Source organism: Rhineura floridana, chromosome 9 (genome assembly GCF_030035675.1).
Source record: "Rhineura floridana isolate rRhiFlo1 chromosome 9, rRhiFlo1.hap2, whole genome shotgun sequence".
NCBI classification, from domain to species: domain Eukaryota; kingdom Metazoa; phylum Chordata; class Lepidosauria; order Squamata; family Rhineuridae; genus Rhineura; species Rhineura floridana.
The window spans coordinates 75,587,689-75,598,723 of NC_084488.1; positions in this window are offsets into that span (position 1 = coordinate 75,587,689).

An 11,035-nucleotide genomic window follows, 5' to 3' on the forward strand; every position below is an offset into this window, starting at 1 on the left:
CATTATGTTATCTGAGACTGATGGGAGTTGTAGTCCAACAACATCTGGAGGGCACTATGTTGAAGACCCAACTCTCTTCCCACCTACCCATCTGTTTCAAACACATCCAGAAAAGTATGTTTCTTAAATTCTATGTCCTTTCAGAGGTAAAAATTAATCTGCAATCCTATATACTTATCCATTTAACCCAATGAGGCTTAATTTGGAGCAGACATATATAGGACTGGACTCTACCAGAATACAATTCAGGGACTATACTTTATTAATGCTGTACCAACTACAACTGCTGCTTATGTACATATATTGTCTCAGCCTAAGCTACCTCACAGGGTTGTTGCAAAGATAAACAGGGGGAGGGAATGGCAATGGTCATGGCATTCACAAATCAAAAATAAATCTGGGAAGGGGGGCACATACAAGTAATAAGATGTCTGACAGATAGAATGTTAACAGGTGAAGCTTTCCCCATAATTGCATTTCCATTAATTTCTACCTGCCCCACAGCTGTCCATAAGAGCCTGATCACCTGCAATGCGACCCCTAAACCATGCAAAAAACTCAAGTTAAAAAATAAACACAGCAGAATTTGGGCAATATTTTTTTAAAAAAGAACATCTGTAACAGTAAGAAATACGACATTCTCAGGCAAAAAGAAGTTATGAGACAGTAGACATAAACACCCACACACAAAGCATTGACAAAGAGCAGCAAAAATACTCTGAGCATGAGCATTTTCATATTTTAAATTTTTACTCATCATTGTTTTTGCTTATTTATTGCCTTGGGCCAGTCCCTAACTCTCAGCCTAACCTACCTCACAGGGCTGTTGTGAAGATACAGAAGGCAGAATTAAAATGGGAGAAAAAGGAAACTAAGGCTGCGATCCAATACCTGTCTACTCAGAAGTAAGCTTTATTGGATTCAATGGGACTTACTCCCAGGTAAGTGTGTACTCAATACACACTTGCCTGAGAGTAAGTCCCATTAAACTCAGTGGGACTTACTTCTGAGTAGACAGGTACTGGATTGCAGGTTAGTCCTTGTATTACATGCATCAATTTTTACTTGCCTTAACCAGATTGATGCATCTTTGTGCTATAAAGGGCCATATTTTATCTCCCCCCCCCGCAAATTGGTACAGCTTCATCCAGTCCTCATGTTGCCTAATTAGTGCAATCCTATACCCAATTCGATTTACCTGGGAGTAAGCTGTATTAAACATAAAGAGACTTACGTCTGAGTAGACTGGTAAATATGGTACTGTAAGTCAGCTATACAGTCATTTTTAACAAGTGCCTATTTGGAACTCTTTGCATTTGCCCTGGGGAGAACGATTTACACAAAAGAGCTTCCAGGGAATATCTTCCTTACAAGACGAAGATGCATTCTGCTTGTTAGGAAAAGGAAGGGCAGGAAACAAAGCAGCAGCTGTTTAGGACCCTGCTGCAACTTCTGCCTGCCACCCTGAAGCCCTGCTTTTGGCTCTGCTCTGCTCTCTCCACTGGTAAGAGAGGGAGCTTTGCGTGCCAAACACACACACACAAGCTTTGTGCGCCAAACACACACACATTGTTGTCTCTCACCTCAGTGCCCATTTTACTAATGCCTCCTTGCTCTCCAGGTCTTTTCTCCCCCACTCCGTTTTTAAACAATTGTTTTCTCAATCCCGTTTCGCTCTCCACCTCCTCTCTCGTTGCACAGAAGCCCAATTGGAAGCACATGGTTTTTATCCACAAATCAGAGGAGCCAAAGACTTCCCCTGCTCCCCCCCCGTAACATTGCTAGAAAAGTTAAAGTTACAGCTCAAAAGTAATGAAGTTACTCCTCGTTCTATTACCAGCAAAATGTAACGAACTTACCCATTTGTTACTCAAAAAAGTAGTGAATTACAAGTTATTTCTAACGAGTTACTTCCAAGCTCTGGATAACATAGATGTCCTTCCTTGTAAAGCCAAGAGAGAAATCTCACGGGGCAACATATTTTGTGTTTCCCCCTAGTTCTAGCAGAACCAGAGATGCAGAAACAATAATGTCACATGCTACGTTACTATACTTTACCATTTTTTGCCTCTTCTTCATAGCTGTGTAGGTTGTATCAAATATTAGTACTTAGAGTGGACTTCCCAGGAGGATCGTTCCGCCTGTGCTGCCTCTGGGACGAGCTCCCGTCTCAGAGGAAGCTTTTTCAGTTTTAATTCCAGTCAGAAGTTTTTTTGACTGGAAAAAATTTTCTCCCAGGCAAGGGAGAAACGCAGAGATTATCCACAGAAAACTTCGTTTTGTTTGTTGGACTGGAATTCATTGGGATCGTCGATGAAGGAAGGCAGCCAGCAGCGTCGGACGGAGCCAGGGATTACAAACAAGCTCTAACTGATTAAGCGAGACATGTTTTTTTCTTCAAAGAAAAACGGAAACTAACAGGCAAGCATCCTCCTGTCTATTCTTATCATTTTGTTATCGTTACAGCAAAAGAGATTTGTTTAAGAATTAGCAACAAAGAAACCCTGGGTGAGTTATAACTTTCTCTTTTATACACGGAATTAAGGAGGAAGAAAATCGAAATAGCCTATCTTTGTTTTTATTGCAAAAAGCTGGCATGGAATTGAGCATTATAAAGATATAAACGGATGAGAGGTATCTGATTTGACGAGAAAAAATTGATTTATATGACATTTGATATTATATGTCTGGGACTATTTTTTCTGGTCTACTTTTTTTTTTTTGACAAATCTGCTTATTCTTTTTGCCACTAATTATTTGGACGCTGTGAACCAAACTTGTTTTGCACTTTTGGACACATAAGAGATAAGGCAGTTCGTGCTGTCTAGAGGGTGATGTCATCAGGCTTGGAAGATTAACCCATTTGTGACTGGAATAAGAAATAAACTGTTCTTTGCTTGAGAATAGTGACTATATTGGAAATTGAAGGGGTTTTGTTCTTTTGGTTTTAAGAATGACAATCAAGAAGGTGGTTGAGACCCTGAATGTACAGGAAGGGGATCTCTCTCTAAATATGTTTCAGAAAATAATGAATGAGATTAAGCTAACGAAACAAGAGCTGGGACAGAACAGACAAGAGATGAAAATTGAACTTGGCAAAATGAGACAGGAGCTGAAAGAAATTCAGGATTCTATGACAAAGGAGGTAGATGAGACCAGAGATATAATTGGACAAGAAAAAGAAGATGAAAGAAAAATCAAAGGGAAGGTTCAAGCCCTGGAGATTGGAATAGATTTATCAAATATGGACCTGGAAAAAGATTTGGATTTTATGGCTGTGATGGATCCTAAAGACAAATATTACTGTTTGGAATTTAGCGCTGTCCCTGAAGGCATTGGTGAAGAGATTAGAGATAAAGATATCAACGGCTCGAAAAAATTCCTGGATTGGAAGGATTTGATGGAACTTGAAATAGAGAAAGTTTACAGAATTAATTCCAGATATGTGACAATGGAAAAACTCTCAAGAGATGTGCTAGTGCATTCTGTAAAAAAGAGGAACAGAGATACAACTTTACAACAACATTTCAGTAATACATTCAGAATTGATGGCAAGGAAATATTTGTGATTAAGGAAATTCCTATCAGACTCTTATTATATGACTATGACAGCAAGATCATTGGGTGTGCAAAGATGGAAGATGGAATCAACACTGATAATGGGAGAATGTGAGAAGAGCTATTGAAATTACTGGACTTAGTAGACTTGAAGAGATGGATCAATAGACATGTCTATTTGGAGAAAAATTTGATGGATATATATCTCAAGGATTGGAAACTTCTCTTTGACTTTTTGTGGAAAGAATAAAATGACATGATGTTAGTGAGATTTGATACTAATTAAGATAACCACTGGAGGAAGGTGATTGTATAATTTTATTAAGAGACAGGTTTGTTATATATCATAGACCTATAGCTGATCTACGACAAATCAGAAGTCAATAGTTTTTATTGTATTAGTTATTAATTTGTTATTTTTCTTTTTTTTTGTTTTTGAAAATTTGAATAAAAATTAATGTTAAAAAAATATTAGTACTTAGAGTTATTAGAGTAAACCAACTGAAGTGTATAGACACAACTAACTTATGCCCATTAATTTCAGTGGCTGTACTCTGAGTAGAACATAGTTGGATACAATGCTGTGTTTTTGCTTTTTCTTAATATATATATTACCAACTTGAATCCAGCATCTCAGCCTATTTCGAATCTGCCCCCGGTGACTAGGCTTGCCACCCATTCCGCACTTCATGCAACTGTTCCTTATTTAGTAATAAAAGTTGACATTCCTTTCCAAAATGATAAGGAATACAGTTTATTCAGTTTATACATATATATGTATGTATAATATATATATTCCTCGGACACTATGTATGTGTGTGTGTGTGTATTTTCCCCAGACACTGATTGAAGTGTCCTGCTGAAGTCTTTAAAGAAGGTGGGCCTGAATTTACACAACAACTTCATAAGCTCATCAAAAAAATCCGGATGAGGTAGGAGATCCCGGAAGACTTTAGGGATGCCATAATTATCACCCTTTTAAGAAGGGTGATAGAACAGATCATGGAAACTATTGAGGTATCTCTCTTCTTGCTACCGCAGGTAAAATCCTTGCAAGGATCCTCGCAAATCGCCTCCTGCCGATCTCAGAGTATGACCTCCCCGAATCTCAAAATGGTTTCCGCCCTTCCAGGGGGACAGTGGACATGATCTTCACTGCATGACAGCTTCAAGAAAAATTCTGGGAGCAGAATCGACCTTTAAATATGGTGTTTATTGATCTGACTAAGCCTTTGATACTGTGAATCAAACTGCTCTCTGGACCATCCTTCTTAAAACTGGATGCCCTGATAAATTTGTGAATATTTTGCAACTCCTTCATGACAACATGACGGCAACAATTTTGGATAACAATGGCTTTCAGAGCGATCCATTCGGAGTCGGGTGTGTCATTGTTCCTACCTTATTTGCTATCTTCATTGCTATGATTCTGCATCTTATTGAGGGGAAACTTCCTACTGGTGTGGAAATCATATATCGAACTGATGGAAAGCTTTTTAATCTCAGTAGGCTGAAAGCAAAAAGTAAGGTAATGTCAACCTCTGTCGTAGAACTTCAATATGCTGATGATAATGTAGTCTCCGCACATTCAGAGAAAGATCTTCAAACTATCCTAAATGTCTTTGCAGAAGCATATGGAAAGCTTGGGCTCTCACTTAATATTTAAAAAACCAAAGTGCTTCATCAACAGGTACAAACTAGTCCCTCTGTAGCACCATCAATCCAGCTTAATAGTGTGACGCTGGAGAATATTGATCACTTTCCCTATCTTGGCAGCCATCTCTCTGTAAAAGCTGACATTGATGCTGAAATTCAACATTGTCTGAGCTCTGCGAGTACCACATTCTCCCGAATGAAGCGTAGAGTGTTCAAGGATTGGGATATTCACAGGGAGACCAAAATGCTTATTTACAAAGCCATTGTACTATCAACCTTACTGTATGCCTATGAAACATGAACCATTTATAAATGCCACTCTCAACTTCTTGAAAGATTCCACCAACGCTGCCTCCAGAAAATTCTGCAAATTACTTGGGAAGATGGACTAATGTTAGCATTTTGGAAGAAGCAAAGACTAACAGTGTTGAAACAATGATCCCTCAACAGCAACTTTGCTGGACCGACCATGTTGCTCGAATGCCTGATCACCATCTTTCAAAGCAGCTACTTTACTCCCAACTTAAGAATGGAAAACGGAATATTGGTGGACAGCAAAAGAGGTTTAAAGATGTTCTTAAAGCAAATCTAAAAAAAGTAACATGAACATCGTGAACTGGGAAGTCTTGGCCCATGAACGTCCCAAATGGAGGTCGGCTATTATCAAAGGTGCTGTGGACTTCAAAGAAGCACAAATACAAGGTGAATGGGACAAATGAGCAAAGCAGAAGGCACATCAAACAAATCCTCATTGCAGCCATCTTCCATCTGGAAACCTATGTCCTCACTGTGGGAGGCTGTGTGGATCCAGAATTGGCCTCCACAGTCACTTACGGACCCACTGCTAAAGACCTTATCTTGGAAAACAGTCTTACTTGGCCACAAGTGATTGCCAATGAATGAATGAATGATATGTGTGTGTGTGTATTTTCCCCAGACACTGATTGAAGTGCACAGCAAACACAGTGACAGGATGGTAGTTGTAGGTTGCAGGCCTCTAGAAAGCAGCCCCCAACTCTTTGGCCAGGGACACAGAACATACTGTATCCGGGGGGGGGGGATAGATCAGGGCCACCCTGGATTTTTTTGAGAGGAAGGGTGGAACATAACAACAACAACAACAACAACAATATAATATAATATTGTTTCATGGGATATTTTAAAAAGAGAAACAACAACTTTTTGGAAAGAACTGGATGAAATTTTCGGCATAGTAGCTCCTTCTGTGGGGATCAATCCTGCCAAATTTCAGAACAGCTACAGTGTTTTCTCTGCAAGGACAATTTTTACAGTTTGGGGATGGTTATAAAAGGATTCACTTAATTTCCCACATTATTGGCAATCTCTTTGCATGCAGCATACTTCACCAAAGTTACTGCTACATATGAAGTTTCCCAAATTACATACAAAAAGACCCAGAGTTTTTTGTGTTAGGTACATTTAAAATTGTGGGGATGGGGGACTAAAAGTATTTTACTTCCCTACTTGTGGGGTTGTGGGCAATTTTTTTAGCATGAAAATAGCATGCATTGTGGAAGTGTCCCTGAAAATAGCCTGAAAATTTTCAAAAGGATAGGTGCAAGGACTAAGGAGTAATGATGAATAAAAACAAAAGTTCCAGGGGTGTGTTCTGCTTAATTGGCACAAAAAGTCACATAAGCCAAGTGCAAAGCTGATTTGAGAGGAGTGAGCATGTGAGCTTCTGGCCTATAGGAAGAAGTCATTTCCTTTGATTAGCAGCTAGACCTGTCAGTCACAAAAACTTTCCCTCCTCCCTCTGCCCAACCCTGGCATTCTTATAAGGCAAGCTTGGAGATTATTTCCCCCCCTGTTTTTCCAGGCACACTGCCTGCATCACCCCAACATGCTTTGGAGGCTGATACAGTTTGGGGCAATTCAGAGGGATCCATTTTGCTTGGACAAGCTCCAAATCTTTTCAAATCATCCCGGTTTGGCTCAGGATTTGATGTTTGTCCAAATGCCTCGATGTGCCTCGGCAGCTGGTCTTCGACTGGAAACGGGATTAAACCCAATTGAGTGTACTGCATGGTTACATGCATTTAAATATTGGACCAAAGTTGTTTATGCCAACCATTCTTCAGGTTATTTACACTTAATTTAGAACGACCCATTTTCTAGCACTTGGTCCAAAACTTTCATTGAGAAATTTAAGTTGCTCGGTTTACCATTAGACTTGCTTTCGTCTATGAGTTGTGACTTGGCTAACCATATCATAGGCCAGCGTGTTAAGGACATAGCCCTCCAATATTCAATGGCCTCTGCTTGTAAAACTTGTTCTCCTTTCCATTTTGGAATAAGCTTCCCATTCCCTAAGTCTGCAATTTATCTAGAAAATTTGACCATCCCGAGTTTCTGCCATTTGTTTGCTAGGGCTAGATTTAATTGCCTCCCTTCGGCGCTCTTAGAAGGCCGTTTTCAAAGAATCCCATATGCCAAACGTTTTTGTATTTGTAATAAGGGAGAGATTGAAACAATTGATCATGTTCTTCTTATCTGTGATCTATACAAGAATCCTCGTACTAGATTTATTGTACCCTGTACCGAAGCTTTCCCGGGTAGGTCAACAAACTATATTTTGTCCTATTTGGACAAGAGTGTTACCGAATCAGTTGCCCAGTTTCTAGTAGTAGCCCAGAATATACGTAAAAATAGTACTTAATAACTTTTAAGTTCATTTTGCTGATGATTTTGTAATATTTGTTTTTAAACTGTTGATCTAATCAATTGTATATCGGGTCTATGACCGTATAATAAAATTTGATTGATTGGTTTGTCCAAATCTGATGAATACCTTGTGATGTTCCTGTAAGTTAGCATCTGTAAATATGGTAAGTGCGGGTCTGTTAGGTGATATATGATAAATGACTGAGAGAGAAAGGGGGAGTGTATGGGTTAGATGCTGAAGTATGCTGGATGATGATTGGCTGAGTGGCTGGCTGGCTGAAGGTATAAATGTGAGGATGAGAGTTGTGTGGGGAGAAGTTGAGTTGGTTGGAGTGAGGTTGTTTGGTGAGGGTTGGTTGGCAGTGTTCTGAGGGAGGTTTGCATTATATTTGGCTGATATTTAGAAAGTATATAAATGAACAGAAACATAAAGAGTGACACTAAATGAAACTATACGCTTGTTAAACAATCCTAAGTAATCTTGATATTTCCTGGTATTATTGAATAAATACTTATTTGGTTTACCAAAGGCCTGATCCTTGTCTGGGGAATATACATACCAGAAGGGAGGGCAAGGTAATTACCAAGCCTGAACAGAAACAGTATCTAATGGTGGCAGCGGTGAAGGGAGATATTGTAACAAAGACAAGTATCCAGAGCAACCCAGAGTCGTATGCTTTATAGAGACAGATACAAGGAGGTTGGGAACAGCATAAGCACTCAGTCACAAAGTAACCAGCTATAGAGAGACTCAAGCAAAGTCTCTGGGAGTATTGGTTACAGGACGTGACTGGTGGTGTTGCCTAGCAGTGGGATCTAATGAGATCTGTGCTAGAGCGGAGTGGAGAAAACATAAAAATGACGATCCTGACTGGCGGTGTCCCTGGTGGTGCCTAGGGAAAGGCAGTAGCCACAAGCAGGTGGGAACCTGACAGGGAGAGCCAGGGAAGGACGCCACATACCTCTATTAGAAAAATCATTGCTATGATTTCAATATAAGGCAATAATTCCATGTGTTCATCCACATTCTATTCACCACCAATTATTCTGGTAGAGAAATCTTGACTTTTATATTGCCAGTGGCCTGAAACTCTTTGGAATTTATGCCTATTTTACTTTAATCAGTGAACAGAACTGGGCAAGGAATTCCTTTAAATGACTCCCTGAAAATATACAGTGCAGAGATTTACATGCTCTGTGTGCCAATTTTATTTCCAGTGACATTTTTTTGTTGTCCATACTTGTCTGTTGTTTTTCTCCACATGTGTGTGTGTGTGTGTCTGCTCTGACTACTCCTTCTCCCCAAAATGGCTAAGATTCTCATTTCTCACTGAGATGGCAAATGACTGAGCAGTCAGAAAGAGCCTATATAGTAAGAGGGTGGCAAAAGTTCAGATTGGTGACTCGGCTTAGCAGGCGAGCATTTCATATTGTGTTGGTGCTCTGTGACAATTGATACACTGGCTCAGGGATGAATTGCACTTTTCTTTATCATTGCAGGGCAATGAAGAGTTTTGTTTCAATGATTTTCTGCCACTATATGAGAGTAATAGGGTCTGTGACCGCTAGTGCAATAGAAGAATAAGGGTTTCCTCAATATGTTTCCAGCAGCAGAGAGTAGGTACCACATTGCTCTCATTTCACATTTTGAAAGATGAAGCTTCAGGGTTCATGGAAGCCTAAAGCAACAAGCATCTGCAGACTGTGAGGGTCATTTCTCTCATAAAGCACTTCAGTTTGAGCATGGAACAAGTGCATGTTGTTGACCTACCTGGTTGAAGAATAGATTGGGTTGAATGATCTGTAATGGACAAAATATTGAATGCTATTTGCACTTACCACAAAGAGCAGGGCGATACGTATTTTGGATGGAAGGTGAGAAGAAGGAGAGAAGGGGTGAAACATCATTAAATGGCAGTAGGATCAAATTTAGCCATTTTATGTCACATAATGTCTATCAACATTATGACTTCATGGCTTAGAGTTTTTGAAAAGCAGAATGGCTAGAAGGCCATTCACAGCTGGGAACACCTGCAATGATAGATACAGTTAGCAAATATTTCTTTTGCTTCAGCCTAATCCCCCTTTCTGATCTCTCAGGCAGGTTAGCTCATCCCATAGCATGTGTAAGTCCAATATTGGAAGCTATGTGGAAGCCAGCCAAGCATACCAGGCTGAAAAACTGTTAGCAGAAAGAGAGAGGGGGGGAGAGAGGGAGAGAGATGGCCTTTGCAAGCATTCAAAAAATGAAAAGCGTGGAGAGGCTATGGCAGTAGCACTGTTCCACATATTCCTGCTTCTGGCAGTTTCATTCCAGACCTTTGCACACTGGGGCTGAAAAGGGATTCTTCATTAATTTGGTTGGACAAGTTTAGAATCTGGGAGTCTGTGAAATAAAGGTTTCTAATTATGGAGAGAATTCTAAGCATGTTCAGCCAAATGTGCAAATAATCCTGCTTCAGACCTTTGGCATCAATCCACAGAGGTCAGTGGTAAAGCCAACTGAAATGTTAGGGAAGGTACTGGCATGTGTTTGGCTCCATGCTATCTCCACACTTTATTTCCACTCCCCTTCTTTGAATAGGGCTAAAGCAGGAATTGTCAACTTTTGGGGGCTCCTGACATATTTGCAAATCCAATATATTGTTGTGGACACTACACACACATCACAACTAAAGACACACTGCAACTATTCTATTGGCTACAATGTTTCTTTCAAGCCTAATTTCAGCAGTGGTAGGGGTGGGGTGTAGCTCCATGTTCCAGGGAATGTCTCTGTGGGCACGTGTGTCCCCGGGTGCCATACTGGTGACCCCTGGACTAGAGTGTTATGAGTAAAAGAACCATTCAGGTGATGTGAGTTACTCTGGATTTAAAAGTCCATTCATTAGGAAACCTTTGTCTGAGATCCTTGGAATATGAAAGTTTAACAAAGGTGAATCTGCTGTTGCACAAACTGCAAATATTTTGCAAATCAGGAGAGGAGAAAAGCAATGACCTTTGCAGTTAAAAAACCATGAATACATTTTAGAAAGGTAATGGCACGTCTATCTATCACTGAAACAGGAGGCAGAACATGGGGGGGGGAATTAATGGTTATTTGTAAACCTCCTAAAAGATTCCCAAGGACAGCTCA